The sequence below is a fragment of the Schistocerca americana genome, chromosome 3 (genome assembly GCF_021461395.2).
Source record: "Schistocerca americana isolate TAMUIC-IGC-003095 chromosome 3, iqSchAmer2.1, whole genome shotgun sequence".
NCBI lineage: Eukaryota > Metazoa > Arthropoda > Insecta > Orthoptera > Acrididae > Schistocerca > Schistocerca americana.
Window position 1 is genome coordinate 438,395,840 of NC_060121.1, and position 16,620 is coordinate 438,412,459.

General features: G+C 40.4%; 1 protein-coding gene across 1 annotated transcript in view; it reads right to left on the minus strand.

The window, feature by feature from the left end:
• The window catches only part of LOC124606917 (UNC93-like protein), a 411,989-nt gene extending 395,820 nt beyond the window's left edge, over positions 1–16,169 (minus strand). Inside the window, exon 1 of the mRNA XM_047139026.1 lies at positions 16,049–16,169. The gene's annotated coding sequence lies outside the window, so the exon portion shown is untranslated. The remainder of the gene's footprint in view (positions 1–16,048) is intronic.
• Between the last annotated feature and the right edge of the window lie 451 nt (positions 16,170–16,620).

Below are 16,620 nucleotides of genomic sequence, written 5' to 3' on the forward strand. Positions count from 1 at the left end.
GAAAAAGCGCTAAATAAAATAGGCAGTTCTGCTCATGGTTGGATGATATGTGGCAATCTAAATGTAACATGCATGCGCCTTGGTCAGCAAGGTGACTTTATCAAATTTCCATGTTTCTTGTGTGAATGGAACAGTAGGGCTAGGGATCAAGACTGGTGCAGAAAGAACTGGCATGTGAAGGAGTCTTTAAAACATGGTGAGAAGAACATTCTACGCAAAAACCTTGTAGATGCAAGAAACGTACTCCTACTACCTCTATACATAAAGTTAGGCTTAATCAAACAGTTTGTAAAGGCTTTGCCTAAAGATGGACCATGTTTTAAGTATCTATGCCAAAAGTTTCCACACCTTCCAGAAGCTAAACTAAAAGAAGGCGTCTTTGTCGGACCTGACATTATAAAATTGATGTTTGATGTTAATCCACAATGACCTTAAATGAGAAAGAAGCATGGGTATCATTCAAGCAAGTCGATACAAAGTTCTAAGGACATGAAAAAGTCCCAGAATAAGTTTCTATTATAGCTAAAATGTTAAAGGAGTTTACAACTTTAGCACGTTTAATGAGCCTGAAAGTTCACTTTTTGAACAGCCAGCATTATTACCTCCCTGACAATATGGGAGATATAAGTAAGGAGCAAGGAGAGCGTTTTCACCAGGACATTAAATTGATGGAAGAACGCTACCAAGGCCGCTGGAACACCATCATGATGGGGGACTACTGTTGGTCACTTCACCGAGAAGTTCAGCAAGCGACTCATTGTATAAAAAGCTACCCAAGAAGCTTCAAACAAAAAAGAGAAAGAGAATACAAACCAACTCCAGCTGACAAGTGAAACCTCTATTAACACATACAGTTGTTTTAAGTAACTTACTGTAAATACAAACCATGCTTATGTTGTAACAAAGCGTTTCATTAATTTCTCCATTTTACCGTATAGCATAGGATTTTTATACTATATTCTAAAAAGCACATTGCTCAAAAACTATGGGTGATACGAAAAAACTAAGGCTATATTTGGATTTAGCTCATAAATATCTATAAAGATCAGCTATCAAAGTAAAAAAAAGTTTTTAAAAAAATTTTTCGTTGTCCTGTGTTCTGAAAGAATGGAAATATCTTCGTTTATATTAGATTAGATTAGATTATATTACTTATTCATTCCATAGACCCATAAAAGAGGTTTCATTTATGTTTGTTCATGATAATACTGTTCAAAGAAGACTTTTTATTGGATTACAGAAGTCAATTTAGCTATCGTTCAAAACAAAATTTCTTGCGGACATAACAGACACTGTAAGATACAACTGAGAAATCTACTCATTTTATTACATACTGAGTGCCAATGCCACATTATAGTATAAAATTTAGCAATTAAAATGTTATTAAACGACATTACCCTCGGAATGAGCGGCTCACAAACCAAAACTGTTAAAAGCGAACCTTAAAAAACATAGTGGGGAAACGTCAAGTTTACTCGTTAGAGGTACTTGTGGATACAACGTATGCCATAGGCACTTACACACTGACGTTATTCTGAATAAAAATGAGGCAATAAGGAAACTGTTAAAGCCTGAAGTACCGTCCCATCTTTAGGCGATACACCACACAGTATTTTGTTGGGGGTGTAGCTCCTGATGGCCCTAAGTGGTGCTACTTCACCAAAATCTGTTCCCAAAATTCTTCAGCAAGATGTAGATATAACATATTTTAGTTGTTGATTAATACTTCATAAAGTTTTATTTAATTTACCTAATCACCCAGGTTGTTATCTAGGGTGAATTTTCGATTACGTCTAGAGTAGAGCTGAGTGATTTTCAGAAAAGTCGGAGCTCGGGTTCTATTGTTAACAGAGAAGGAGTTAAATGTTTTGGACAACCCTTGGCCTAGCGACCACATGTATATCTACCGGAAGAATGGGCATGCTGTAACTATATTACAATATACGGTCCAAACATAAACATTACACATACCTCCAGTCCAAGTGAATTTAGCAAACGAGTTGGCTTTTTTGCAGTAGGTGTGGTCTGGGATGGACCATGGGAGGTCTGTAATAACACCATTTGTTCACGGATAGTTCCCGAAAACACACCGAAGATGTAGGATGGCCGTAATTTCAAAACACGAGAGACTCACGAATTTTATACCGTATGTTCTTAAAATGTGTTCTCGGAAAACTACGAATCTTCTTGCGATTTCGTTATCCCTTTCCGGTATCTAGAGCATCAATGTTACCATAGTTGTGCACGTATAATATGCAACTGACAACCTGTCTGAGGTATAAATGTAGTTTTAAGTGTCGTAGTGAACACATGGCAAGGGTCTGGGTTCATCTCAGAGATTCTGAGGCCAGGAAAGATGTTTCCAGTCAGTATTTTTTTCACCAGTAGAAATTCAGAAGATTTTTTTTTTGTTTAGTGGTTTGATACGGCGCGCCATGAATTCCTCTCTTGTGCCAACCTCTTCATCTCAGAGTAGAGCTTGCAACCTATGTCCACAATTATTTGCTGGATATATTCCAATATGGTCCATTCTCTGTCTTCCTCTACAGTTTTTGCCCTCTACAGCTCCCTCTGGTACCATGCAAGTCATTCCCTGATGTCTTAACAAATGTCCTATCATCCTGTCCCTTCCCCTTGTCAGTGTTTTCCATATGTTCCTTTCCTCTACAATTCTGCGCAGAACCTCCTCACTCCTTATCTTATCAGTCCATCTAATCAACAATCGTCTGTAGCAGCATATCTCAAAATCTTCGATTCGGTTCCGTTCCGGTTTTCCAACAGACCATATTTCACGACCATCCAATGCAGTGCTCCAAATGAACATTCTCAGAAATTTCTTCCTCAAATGAAGGACGGTGTTTGATAGCAGTATACTTCTCTTGGCCAGGAATGCTCTTTTTGCCAGTGCTAGTCTCCTTTTCACGTCCTCCTTGCTGTGTCCGTCACTTATTATTTTACTGCCTAGGTAGCAGAATTCCTTAACTTCATCTGCTTTGTGACCATCAACCCTGATATTAAGTTTCTCTCTGTTCTCATTTCTGCTACTTCTCATTTCTTTTGTCTTTCTTCGATTTACTCTTAGTCCATATTCTGTACTCGTCAAACTGGTCATTTCAATCAGCAGATTATGTAATGCTTCTTCACTTTCACTCAGTATAGCAATGTCATCAGTGAATTGCATAATTGACACTCTGTCACCTTGAATTTTATTTCCACTCTTGAATCTTTCTTTTATTTCGATCGTTGTTTCTTCGATGGCAGATTGAACATAAGGGGCGAAGGACTACATTCCTGTTTTACACCCTTCTCAATCAGAGAACTTCGTTCTTGGTCGTCCACTCTTAATTTCTCTCTTGGCTCTTGTATATATTGTGTATTTCCCGTCTGTCCCCATATCTTACCGTATTTTTCTCTGAATTTCAAACATCTTGGACTATTCATAGTGCTCAGAGCCATTTGAACCATCTCTCATGGACTATTTTACCTTATCGAACGCTTTTTCCATGTCGACAAATGCTATGAACGTGTCTTGATTTTTCTTTAGTATGCCTTCCATTATCAACCGCCATGTCAGAATGGCCTCTCTAGAGCCTTTACTTTCCTGAAGCCAAACTGATAGTCACCTGACACATTCCCAATATTCTTCTCCATTCTTCTATATATTCTTCTTCTCAGCAACATGGATGCATGAGCTGTTAAGCTGATTGTGTGATAATTCTCGCACTTGTCATCTCTTCCAGTCTTCGTAATTGTGTGGATGATATTTTTTCGAAAGTCTGATGGTATGTGGACAGACTGCTACATTTTATGAGCAAACGTGAATAATAGTTTTCTACCATTCACTTCCCCCCCCCCCCCCCCCAAATCTGCTTAGTAATTCTGTTGGAGTATTCTCCACTCCTTCTGCCTTACTTGATCTTTAAGTACTCCAAAGCTCTCTAAACCGACATCCGTTTCTTCTTCGATCATTTCATACAATGTTTCCCTCGCAGAGGCCTTTAATGTACTGTTTCCATCCATCCGCTCTCTCCTCTGCATTTGACAGTGAAATTACCGTTACACTCTTGATTTTACCACCCTTGCTTTTAATTTCAATGAATGTTGAGTTGACCTTCCTATATGCAGAGTCAATCCTTCCAACAACCATTTCTTTTCGATATCTACAAGTTTTTCCTGCAGCCATTTCGTCTTAGCTTCCCTCCACTTCCTATTTATTTCCTTCTTCAGAGAAGTGAATTTCTGTGTTCCGAATATCCCTGAACATTTTTGTACTTTCTTCTTTCATCGATCAGTTGAAGTATTTCTTCTGTTACCCACTGATTCTTCGCAGTTACCTTCGTTGTATCTATGTTTTTCTTTGCAACGCTTTTGGTTTCGTTTCTAGAGATGTCCATTCCACTTCAACTGCACTGCCTACTGCGCTATTCCTTATTGCTGCACCTATAGCGTATCTCTCCATTCCTTAGTATTTCCGTATCCAACTTCTTTGCGTATAGAGTCTTCCTGGCTAATCCGTTAAACATCAGCCTACTCTTCATCATCTCTATATTGTGTTAAAATAATGTTCAAATGTGTGTGAAATCTTATGGGACTTAACTGCTAAGGTCATCAGTCCCCAAGCTTACACACGACTTAACCTAAATTAGCCTAAGAACAAACACACACACCCACGCCCGAAGGAGGACTCAAACCTCCTGCGTGACCAGCGGCACAGTCCATGACTGCAGCGCCAAAGACCGCTCGGCTAATCCCGCGTGGCTCTATATTGTGATCTGAGTCTATATCCGCTCCTGGGTACTCCTTACCATCGAGTATCTGATTTCGGAATCTCTGTCTGACCATGATATACTCTAACTGAACCCTTTCCGTATCATTCGCTCTTCTCCAAGTATACCTCATCTTCGTGTGATTATTGAACAGAGTACTCGCTGCTACCAGCCGATATTTATTACAGAACTCTATTAGTCTTTCTCCTGTCTCATTCCTTGTACCAACTCCATATTCTCCTGTAACCGCATCTTCTGCTACTTCCCCTACAACTGCATTCCAGTCCTCAGCTACTATTACATTTTCATGTACCTTTACGTATCGTATTACTTTTTCAATATCGTCATATACTTTCTCTGTCTCTTCATCTGCAGCTTGCTGTGTCGAATGTACACCTGCACTATCGTTCTCGGTGTTGGTTTGGTGTCGACTCTGACAAGAACAACCCAACCAGACAATCTATCAGTATGTAATTGGCTTTTGAGGTATATCAAATACCAAAGACGTGCTGAAATGACAAAAAAGGTGTGAAAAGGGTCTTAACAAGTCTGAAAAGGAATGAAAATGACTGCCAAAAATTGTATAAAACTTGGAAGACTGCAGATTCAGTAATATATTTCTCATAAAAGTTTTACTATTGAAAGATAAAAATCATAGCTTGGGTGTTTTAGGTGAAATGCGATTGATGAGCAAAGTATCCAGAATTTTATTTGTTAAGTATATATTCTGCATATTGGTTGTTTAGATGTGTCAAAGTGTATAAATGCATTGAAGTACGTCAATAAACAGTCAAAGCTTTACTTACCTGTCAGACTCGTTTCACCCCCAGCTGTAGGACAAAAATGACGGGAACGGTCTTGTCGGAGCGAAAAAAGGGGAATACGTTCCTCTTTAAAACCTCTGGCAGAAAAACTAAAGTACTACAAAACTACTAAACTCCCTCCAAACAGGTCTTGGAAGGCCCAATGGCACCAACCGGCCGCCGTGTCATCCTCAGCCCACAGGCGTCACTGGATGTGGATATGGAGGGGCATGTGGTCAGCACACCGCTCTCCCGGCCGTATGTCAGATTACGAGACTGGAGCCGCTACTTCTCCATCAACTAACTCCTCAGTTTACCTCAATAAGGCTGAGTGCACCCTGCTTGCCAACAGCGCTCGGCAGACCGGATGTTCAGCTATCCAAGTAGTACTAGCCCAGCCTGTCAACGTTTAACTTCAGTGATCTGACGGGAACCGGTGTTACCACTGTGGCAAGCTGCTTTAAATCTTTTTCCACCTACCTCGCAACGGTGGAAGAGGGATAACATCATGCCAGAGAGAGACAAACAGAGAGAAGAAAGCGATAATAGTAGAGAGTAGGTGGTATAGAGAGATGAGGACGGATGGATGAAGGCAACAGCAGTGGGAGACAAAGAGACAAGGTATTGATAGTCAGTGAGGGACAGTGGCAATAAAAGAGATAGCTGCATTCACACAGAAGCAAGAGAGACAATAGATAGTGGAAATGAGAAATTTAGATGAGGAGATCAGAAATAGGCCTGGGGGATCTGTACCCTCCCATATCTTTAACAGTTAGTTACAGGAGAGGGTGCGTTTTGGACCAAAGTCTTAAGCTCGTGGGTACAGGCAGAAAATAAGTTGGAACCCAAACTTTTAGAGCTGTCGAGATATTGTGGAGTCGGTGTCAGTGATCAAAAAAAGGAGACAGTGCAAGTGAACGAGGAGACTACGGGAGTGTACAATACATCAATGGGAGAAAAAGGAGACAGAGGGAGAGAGACATATGTAGACAGTGGTGGTGACAGGAGCATGCTGAGTATGAAGCCTTAACTAGAAATAATGATTGGGTAAAGGTATTGATAGTATTCTCTGTTCAAATAGCGCGAATACGTTCCCTTCTCAAAATCTTTGGAGAGGAAGCCGGAGTGAGGACTGAGGCAGCTGATTTCCCACTCTTGTTTCAGCTTCTTTTAAGGAGGAAGAAGCACTGATCAGCCAGAGTACTATGACCACCTACCTAATAGCCTGTAGGTCCACCTTTGGCATGGGGGATAGCGGTGTCGCGTCGTGGCATGGAAGTAATGGTAGGTCGCTCTGCACAAACGAGTCACTTAATTCCCGGAAATTCCGGGAAGGTGGGGGTGGGGGCCAAATGTGTGTGTGTGTGGGGGGGGGGATGAGCTCTGTCTCCACATTCAGTCACATACCAAACGTGATCGATCGGATTCAGATCTGGCGAGCTGAGGAGCGAGCACTTCAATTTGAACTCGTAACTATGTTCCTCGAATCACTCTATCACATTCCTGGCCTTCCGGCACGCCGTATTATCTTGTTGAAAAATCACACTGCCCTCGGGAAAAATGACCCTCATGAAGGGGTGTACTTGAACTGCAACCTGCATACGCAATTCATTAGCCACAATTGTGCCTTGCAAGAGCTCCACTGGACCCATGCATGCCCACGTGAATGTTCCGTAGAGCATAATGAGGCTGCCGTGAGTTTTTTTTCCGTTCGGCAGTACATATGCCAAGGAGCTGCTCCCATCGAAGAGGAAGAATTTGCGCCCTCCAATCAGCATGGTGAAGAAGGTTTCGGGATTCATCAGACTATGCAACGCTCTTGCACTAAGCCAACGTCCAGTGCATAAGATCCCATGCCCATTTCAGCCGCAGTTGCCGAAGTCATGGTGTTAACGTTGGTACATGCATGGGTCGTCCGCTGCGGGAGCCCAGAGGTCGGTGCACTATGTGTACAGACACAGTTGTACTCTGCCCAGCCTACGAAGTCCGACAACATCTGTAATGAGGTGTTGCCGCCTAATCCAACGACGTCTGGGTGTGGTTTCGCCTTGGTTCGGCCACGGGTTGAAGACACTCACCACAGCACTCCTCGAACATTCGGAAAGTCGCATCGAGTCTCCGGGCCATCAAAATATGCTCTTGGTGGAATTAAGATAGATATTGTGCCTTTCCCATTCTACAGACGGGCAGCAAGCTCACTGATACTGCATGCACCGTGCATGAGTGTGAGTAGCAGTCATTTCTCGCCAGGTGACGCAGCTGTCGCCTAGACCGGTTTATAGAGAGAGCAAATCGGCGAACAAAATGTTCTAGCTGATCAGTGTATTCACTTTATCTGTGCCCAGACAGCAGGATTTTTCCGCCGGTATATTATGATTCGTAAAAGGATATTAAGTCTGATGGTGTTTATTTCTATTGTTGTTTTTTGTTTAAGTTTACGATGTTGATAAATTTGATTTACCACGAACAAAAGTTCTCTGCCTTCCGAGACTGAACGTTTATTTTATTTTTATCCAAACATGTTCCACCTATTCATACTACATAGTCATAATCATTAGAAATATCTGATATGATTAGGTTAAACCTGTTTGGTTAAGAACAAAATAAACATTCAGTAGCAAAAACAGATAACATTTCTTCTTATCTATACGATACACGTAACTGAATAGAAATCGTAAAACATTGGTTGCAAGTATTAATAATATTGTCTGTTCAGTATTTCCACGTATGTCATCTTTCTCTTTTCCAGTTTAGATTTAGGATATTGTATGATGTATTATATGACCGTTTCGTTGGCTCAGCCGTCATCGAGTCAAACTACGCCCGCCATAACGTTATGTGCTTGATGTTACAACAATGGCCCACACTATTATTACTCATATAAGGGGTTTACCTCCGTTATTGCATTTTGATTTATACATGATTAGGACAATAAACTAAGGTATATAACTCAAGGTAATTTTAGTGCAGTTGTCTGATCGTCCGTATCTTCTCTAAGAACTTATTTGTAGGGGCGATTAAAAGTTTCCTTTGGAAGGTTGTAGAGCCCACAATCGGTATGGCAAACCGGCAAAATCACTGTGAGGACTGACGCAATCACCCCACCGAGGATCCACGTTTCTGATACCCGTTTGGTAGAAAAAAGCGTCATGCTGTGTGAAGATGTCCCTAACTGCCTGCTGTACATCCTCGCGCGATGAGATTCGTCGACCCTTCAAGGACTTTTTTTAAGGACTGCAGGCGTGCTAATCGCGTGGAGAGAGAGCAGGGCTGTAGGGCGGGTGCTAAAGTGTCTCCCACCTGAGCTGGCTAGGTTCTGTTTCACGAAATTTTCGATATGGGGACGATCGTTGTCTCGAATCAGCAGCAAACCTTGTTGCAGTTTTCCCGGACCTTTAACCTTAACTGCGCGCAGTAGTTTCTACAACGTTGCGGTGAGCAACAATTTTCCAACAGATGGCTGACTCTTTAACTTTATGGAGTGAGGGGACGATGGATGACATCACTGCATTCTATGCATTGTCGACGTTCTCGATTCTTCTTCCCAGTCGTGGCACCTTTCGCCGCCTGCAAAATCGCGCTCAATGAACGTGTAGCCTTCATCACTGAAAGATATTACAGGCACCATTCCACAACGGTGGCTCTCAACAACGGTGGTTTTCGACAGCCATACTACCCCATACATATTTTTCGGTCTCCGATGGATATCTACCCACGTTTGTCACTCGGAAGCCAATAAAAGAATGGCCAGCTCGTCGGTGCCGTTTAAATGCATATTGTAGTAACGGCGCCATAGTTCCCGTTTCTGTATTTGCCGCACACACGTCCGAAATACAAGAACGCCACATTGATGGCTTATTTTCACGTCAGTGGTTCTCCACCCTCATTGCACATACGCTGCGGCAACACCCTCAAAGGGAAACTTGTTGACCGCCCCCTTGTAGTTCTCTAAGCAGATGTGCGGGACCCTCTCGAATGCTTTCATGTGAAAAAGAAACAACCTCCACGTAGTATCTCCCATGTACTGTAACACCAATGAAAGGTGTTATGGGAAATAATATTTAGTTCCCCTGTCCTTCAGAAATAATGTAACACCAGAGAGAGGTGAGAAACAATTTTTAATTTTTTTAATTAAATTTATATGGTTTGGTTTTTCATACGACTTTTGAAAAAAATTTCTGTTTAGTAAATATATCTACCGTATTGATGACGATTTAGCTGTGTTGAAACACGCATAGGTCATAAGGATGTCAGTGAAATTAATGAATCCTCTGCCAACATCTTTTATCTAGCAACGACTAAATCGAAACTTTATTATAAAGTAATATCTTTTCGACAGAATACGTTGACAAATATTCGTAATTGAGGTAACAGACCATTTCGAAGTCAAAACAAAAGCTTTATGGTGTGTCTGTGTAAGTGACTCATGGGAAAAGTTATATAGCAATGGCAAAAACACTCGAAACAGAGGCAATTAAGTACTCAGCAAGAGTGGTTTACAAGAAAAGGGAAGTGCTATCATTCGCTCAGGTTTCTTTGAGAGCCTCCTGCAGTTATCAGAGAACTTCAAGTCGGCAGCCATAGAAGTTAACACTCTGGAATTGATAGGGCCGAAGCTGACCTACATATCTATATCAATTGTTCGCAAGGAACGTACATTGAGTAGCTAGGAGTGAGACCAAACCCTTTGTGGAAATTATAGATCATGGCTGTTGCGCTTTCGAATAACGAACTCATTAGAGATTGCTTCACTTGGTAACATCGCCAGACAAGCTTCACTTGGTAACACTGCCAGGCAAACAAACAATTTCAAGATTTAGCTGAGCAATCGTCTGTCGTAGATAATTTCCTCATTCCTAAGAATCCGTCGAATCATCTTTAATATTATCGATTACGGATGTGAGATGACGGAGTTTTTTTTTTTTTTTTTTTTTTGCAATATTGGTTGGTAGCATTCAACCGAAATTTTTTTACCGACCCACAACAAAACGTTTGAGAGACAGTGCTCTTATTGGTAGATTGTAAGACTTTACTCATCTGGTTAAGACGCTAAAAAGTCCATCAATAGAATTGCGGCGTTAGCGAAATAAACTGGAATAAAAACACATTGGACTGCCGGTCGACTTCTTGCATCAAAATCGACAACTTCTATCAGTGGCCGATTCATCTCACAGCGCACATTGCACCAGGCCACGTCCTGTTGAACTGCTGTGGGCTCCAACAATGTCTGGTAGACGCTTATGCAGAGCTCCGGGAATTGCTGTGAACTCACATGTCCGCGGTATTACTGTGTAAGCTCATCTATTAACCATGATGCTGTTCTACTGGTGACCAATATTTTCCTCATTTCCTAAGACTGCAGTAGTCAGCTTCTACTGTAGCTTCTTCGTTGAAGAGCCAGTGAAAATTTATAATTGTGTGTCTTTCTTAAAATAATTGTATTTAGGCGCTAAGAAATATAGTTCTGCTGTCATTACCTTGGCCATTCAGAATATGTCCATCTTTCTTTTCATGAATGATGATCTACAGCTCTTCCATCAAGTCAAGTTTACTGCATTTCTTTTCTATGTGCAAGATTTACAATTTAAGGTGAGACGAGGACACATGGTTCATTGTGTTTTTATTCTATTTTATTTTGTGAATGGTGCAGCTTAAGGCTACTTTTCAGCATCTATCTGAAAAGTGGCAAACTGGAGGGAGTATCAGATGGTTACAGTTTCGGTGATCAAGACAATTCACCTCCCTCTCACCTTCTGTATTTTAACTGAAGCCATTCGCCCATTGAGTAAGCGTAACTCACAAGTAATATACGTATGTACAATAGAAAAAGACACATTACCTAGCACTGCAGTTGGTCTAGACTTCAGTCGTTTCTGAAAAAATAGCCCAAACCGATGGAAATTTGATTCTATCTTCTACAGCCTAGTTGTTTCCCTTCGAGCAAGTAGTCTAAAGTAATTATGACAGTTATTTACTGACAAATAGTCAACAGGGATCCAGAAATGTCATTCTTTTGAAACACAACTAGCTGTTTACTCTCACGAAGTACTGAATGGCATCGACCGGTGATATAAAATTGATTCCATGTTTCTAGATTTCCAGAAGGCTTTTGACAGAGTTCCCCCAAGTGACCTTTCATCTAATTGTGTGCCTATAGAGGAGTTTCGTCTCAGTGGTGCGACTGGATTCGCGCCCACAGTTCGTAGTAGTTGATGGAAAGTCATCGATTAAAACAGAAGTAATATCTGACGTTCCCCAAGGAAGTGTTATAGGACTTCGGCTGACATAGGAAGTAATCTGAGCCGGTTCTTAGGTTGTTTGTAGATGTTGCTGCCATTTACCGTCTTCTTAAGGCATCAGGTGATGAAAACCGGTTGCAAAATGATTTAGACAAGATGTCTGGTGCGAAAAGTAGCAATTGACTACATATAATGAAAAGTGTGAAGTCATCAACGTGAGTACTAAAAAATCTGATAAATCACACAAATTTGTTATTGTAAATTCAATTAAATACTTTGCGATTACAATTATGAAGAACTTAAATTTGAACGATCACATAGATAATGTTGTGGGGAAAGCAAACCAAAGACTGCGATACATTGGCGGAACACTTAGAAAATTCAAGGGTCTACTAAAGAGACTGCTTACATTACGCCTGTCCATCCTCTTCTGATCACTGTGCAATCCACGTGGAATACGCGTGAGTTAGAACTGACGGAGGCCATCGAAAAACTTCTAACAAGGGAAGATCGTTTTGTATTACCGCGAAATATGGCAATCATTAACTCAAAGGCTGTTTTGGTTATGGCAGGATCTACCTGTGAAATTTCAGTCACCAATTTTCTTTTCTGATTGAGAAAATGTTTTGTTGGCCACCACATACAAAGGGAGAAATGATCATCACAATAAAATAACAGAAATCGGAGTTTGCACAGAAAGATTTATGTGCTCGTTTATTCCTGCGTTCCGTTCGAGAGTGCGACGGTAGAGAAATCGCTTGAAGATGGTTCGATGAACCCTGTGCCAGGCACTTAATTGTGAATTGCAGCGTAATCATGTAGGCATTATTTGTTTTTTAGTTTGCCTTACGAAGTTTTGCAGGTTCGACTATTTATTTCGTATTACGATACTGGTAACGTCATCACAGAGTACAAGAGCTACAATTCTGCAACTGATTCTAACATTCGACAAATTCATATCACTAGGAAAAAACGGGCAATATACAATGTTCAGGAAAAAAATGATCTTACTGGAAGACCAAGAAGGAAGTGCTCGGATTAACAAGTATATGAAACAGATATTCAGTTTGTCTCTTGTACTGTTCAACATGCATCGAAGAAGCAACGAAGGAAAATTTCGAAAGTGTTGTTAAAACTGAGGGTGAAAGGAGTTAGATGTCTTGGGAACATTAACGTCCTCTATGGACTGAAAAAGAATTACAGCAACTGACGAATGTGATGAACTGTCTATTGAACAAAGACTATGAAAAGAAAGTAAACTGAAGAAATAGGAAGTTATTCAGAATTATCAAAAACGAAATTTGCGACAAACATGGCATCAAAATTGTGAACGATACAGAAGACCAAGTAGAGCAATTGTGACACATTTAGAACCCAAAGGAAAGCAGACAGACAAATAAAACGCCATATAAGAAGCAGGCTAGCAGAAGCTAGGAGATCATCACTCGCCAAAGGATGTATGCTACTAACAAACAGAGGTCTTCACCCGACAAAGAAATTTGTGATATACGTCAGGAGTATATAATGGCACGAGACTCGATCATTGACGGTGGTGAAGCTGGAAAAGGTCCTTAAAATTAACAAGGAGCGGTTACCAGTAGTGCGATCGACTTTTTGAAACCATCTATAGGATGATATCGGTTAAGATCCCAGATATTACACACTGCAGCCATTCACCCTGGTGGGTCCTCGCTTGTGAGTAATTGACAAAAAAAATCAGAGTTTTGTGCGATACTCAATAGCGTAAAAAAAATCTGCATTAATGTGAGATCGAATCTCGTAGGATACACATTTTTTTATTTTTGATTCTTTATCGGAATTACTTCGATCATTATTTTTATTCAATTATTTGGCTTAAATGTAATTTTTTATTTCTATTCCTTTGTCACATTGTTTTAATCACTGTATGAACTGCTTTACTTTTTCTTTACATTAGTCTTCCTCCAACAGAAATTTTTGTGAATATGAATTTAATTGCAATTATCTACTATAATATTTAATTATTTGAATATTCCTATGTATTAGTTAAAAAACAAAAGATGAAGTAATCCATTTATGTTTTTGCAGTGGTGTGACAAATGTATTTTTGTTACCAGGTGTGCAATTTTTTCTGCATGCTAATCGTCATTCAAACATTTAAAACATAACCAAAATATGCATCGAATATGAAAAGATGAAAATTCAAATGAAAGACGCGTTTATAAGGGAAACGAAATTCAAGCAAAATGAGAAATTGATGTGACGAGAGCAGTAATGTAGACGAAAAACGGGGTGCTAAAATTAAAGAAATTAAATCGAAATTGACACACAAAACTGATTAAAAACACCCGAATAAAGATTGTAAGTGGAGAAAGAACGGTAGAAAGAAAAATGAGAGAAAATGAAGAAGTTGATATTATGATTAAAATTATGTGACAGCGGAATGGAATTAAAAAATTGCATTGATATCAATTTATTGAATAAAAATGACGATCAAAGTCATTTCTATAAAGATTTAAAAATTAGTAAAATCTCACAGCACCTAAAGATTCGAACTCATAATCTCCTGCAAGCAAAACTGTTATCCTACTCATTACTCCGCACAACTGAAGTACACAATTTAACTTCTTTAACGCTATTGGCACACAAAATTCCGAACGTTTTCGTCAATTACTCGCAAACGAAGGCCTACCAGGGTGCATGGCTGCAGTGTGTGATACACATAATCTTAACCTACATCACCGTATAGATAATTTCAAAAAGTCCATCGCTCCGCTGCAGACCTCTCCTTGTAAGTGAACAGAAGTGATGAGTATGTGGATCACTGTCAGGGAGTATATGGAAAACACAGGCTAGAAAATACAGAGAATGAAATATTTATTAAACCTAGAACAATAAAGGAGGTAAAATGTTACACTGCTGCTAAACCATTGTAAATTTTACAACTGAAAATCTGAAGCTATGTGTTTTGCACTAGTTAATTATGATTATTAGATATCCAATCGTTTGTTACATACAAATTATGTACATAATGTACTGGCTATTTACGACTCCACATATTACCGGAAAGGAAATCATAATTTATATGATGAATTAGTTACAAGTCATTATAATAATTAAAACTCCAAGAGTGGCTCAAAATGGTTGAAATGCCTCTGAGCACTACGCGACTTAACTTCTGAGGTCATCAGTCGCCTAGAACTTAGAACTAATTAAACTTAACTAACCTAAGGACATCACACACATCCATGCCCGAAGCAGGATTCGTACCTGCGACCGGAGCGGTCGCTCGGCTCCAGACTGTAGCGCCTAGAACCGCACGGCCACTCCGGCCGGCAAAACTCCAAGAGTATTTTGCACATTAAATTAGAAGAGATTCGTCTGCTTTAGATACTATTATTGCAGTTCATGTCAAACATTGCTCGCTGTTCTGCACAAATTGCTCTTGTGGAGTCGTTGCAAAATTTCTTCTTCATTTGCTTGAACAACAAAATAAGCATATCCTTCTCCATTGAGGTTGTCGTATTTCATGCTGCTGTTGACGAGGTGTTCAAGCAAATCAACCAGTATGCTATTGTCTAAATCGAGCTCAGTGTCATCCAAATTGTCCTACTTTTAGTACAAAATAAAGAGATAAAGCACTGAAGAGGGCTAGTGTGATATAAACGAAGACTCTTCTGTTACTGTTTGATATTCATCTTAAGATGGCACACAAAGATAAATTTTAAGCCATAAAACAAATATGACGACTATTAGAAAATAGACACACCATTGCTAAAAATTCGTAATATTTACGACATCAGTGTCAGGAAACCCCTGGAATGAGGCAATAATTAATGTAGCGACTTTTAACAACAACGTTTACCATGGAGGTACTGAAGAACACATGTCGCGCATGTATCCAGTTTGGCGGGAACAGCGAAGAGATACCAATTGCAATTGTAAATTTTACGAATATTAATCTACTTTTAAGATATCAGGGAATAATCTCCCTGGAACTACAGGGTGCTGCTGAGAGAGAACGAAAGGGGTGAAGATGACCAAATGTGTAGCAAAGAATTGAGGAACGTTGGTGTAGGTGCTACTGCAAGATGAGGAGGTTTGCATCACAAAGGAAATCTTCGCAGGCTGCATTATAACAATCAGAGGACTGAGAAAGTCGTGAGATCCTACGGATAACGCCTCACGGAAACAAAATAACACATTGTGGCTGGTGAGAGAGATGCTAGCGCATAAACAAAATCACGCGCTGAAGTCTTACCTGTGGTATTGTTTGCAGCGACTGCAGGCGGAGCCGCAGAAAACGTGGTAGGCACCAACAGTCCGTATTAGCCGCGAAATGACACTGAGCCGCGGCAGGGCTTTCCAAGGGCACAGCTGACTATCTGATCTCCGCGATAGCACTGCGTGTTGAGGTACCGTGTCGGCGGTGTCTGTGACGTGCCTGAGCGATAAACAGTTCTCGTGTCGAAGGTATGGAATGGTGTAATCCCACAAGAGACGCGCAATCCACCGAAACAGTGGCGCGCAGTTACGAGTTCTTCGAAATACAACAAATTTTTCCTGTTGATTTAGATGTGGAGATAAACAGATATTTAGAACACCTTGATAAACACACGAATTAAAAACATGAAGCCAGCTTAAGTATTGCGCGATCCGGTAGGCCTAGCAGAAACTAAGTTGGTGACATTCAGTAGCTGAACACATAGACGCAGCAGTGATTTCAGTTGTACACCAGGGAAGAGTTCTGGGTCCCCTGCTGTTAATGTTGTATATTAATGATCTTGCAGACAGTATTAATTGTAACCTCAGACGCTTGGAAAATGGTGCAGT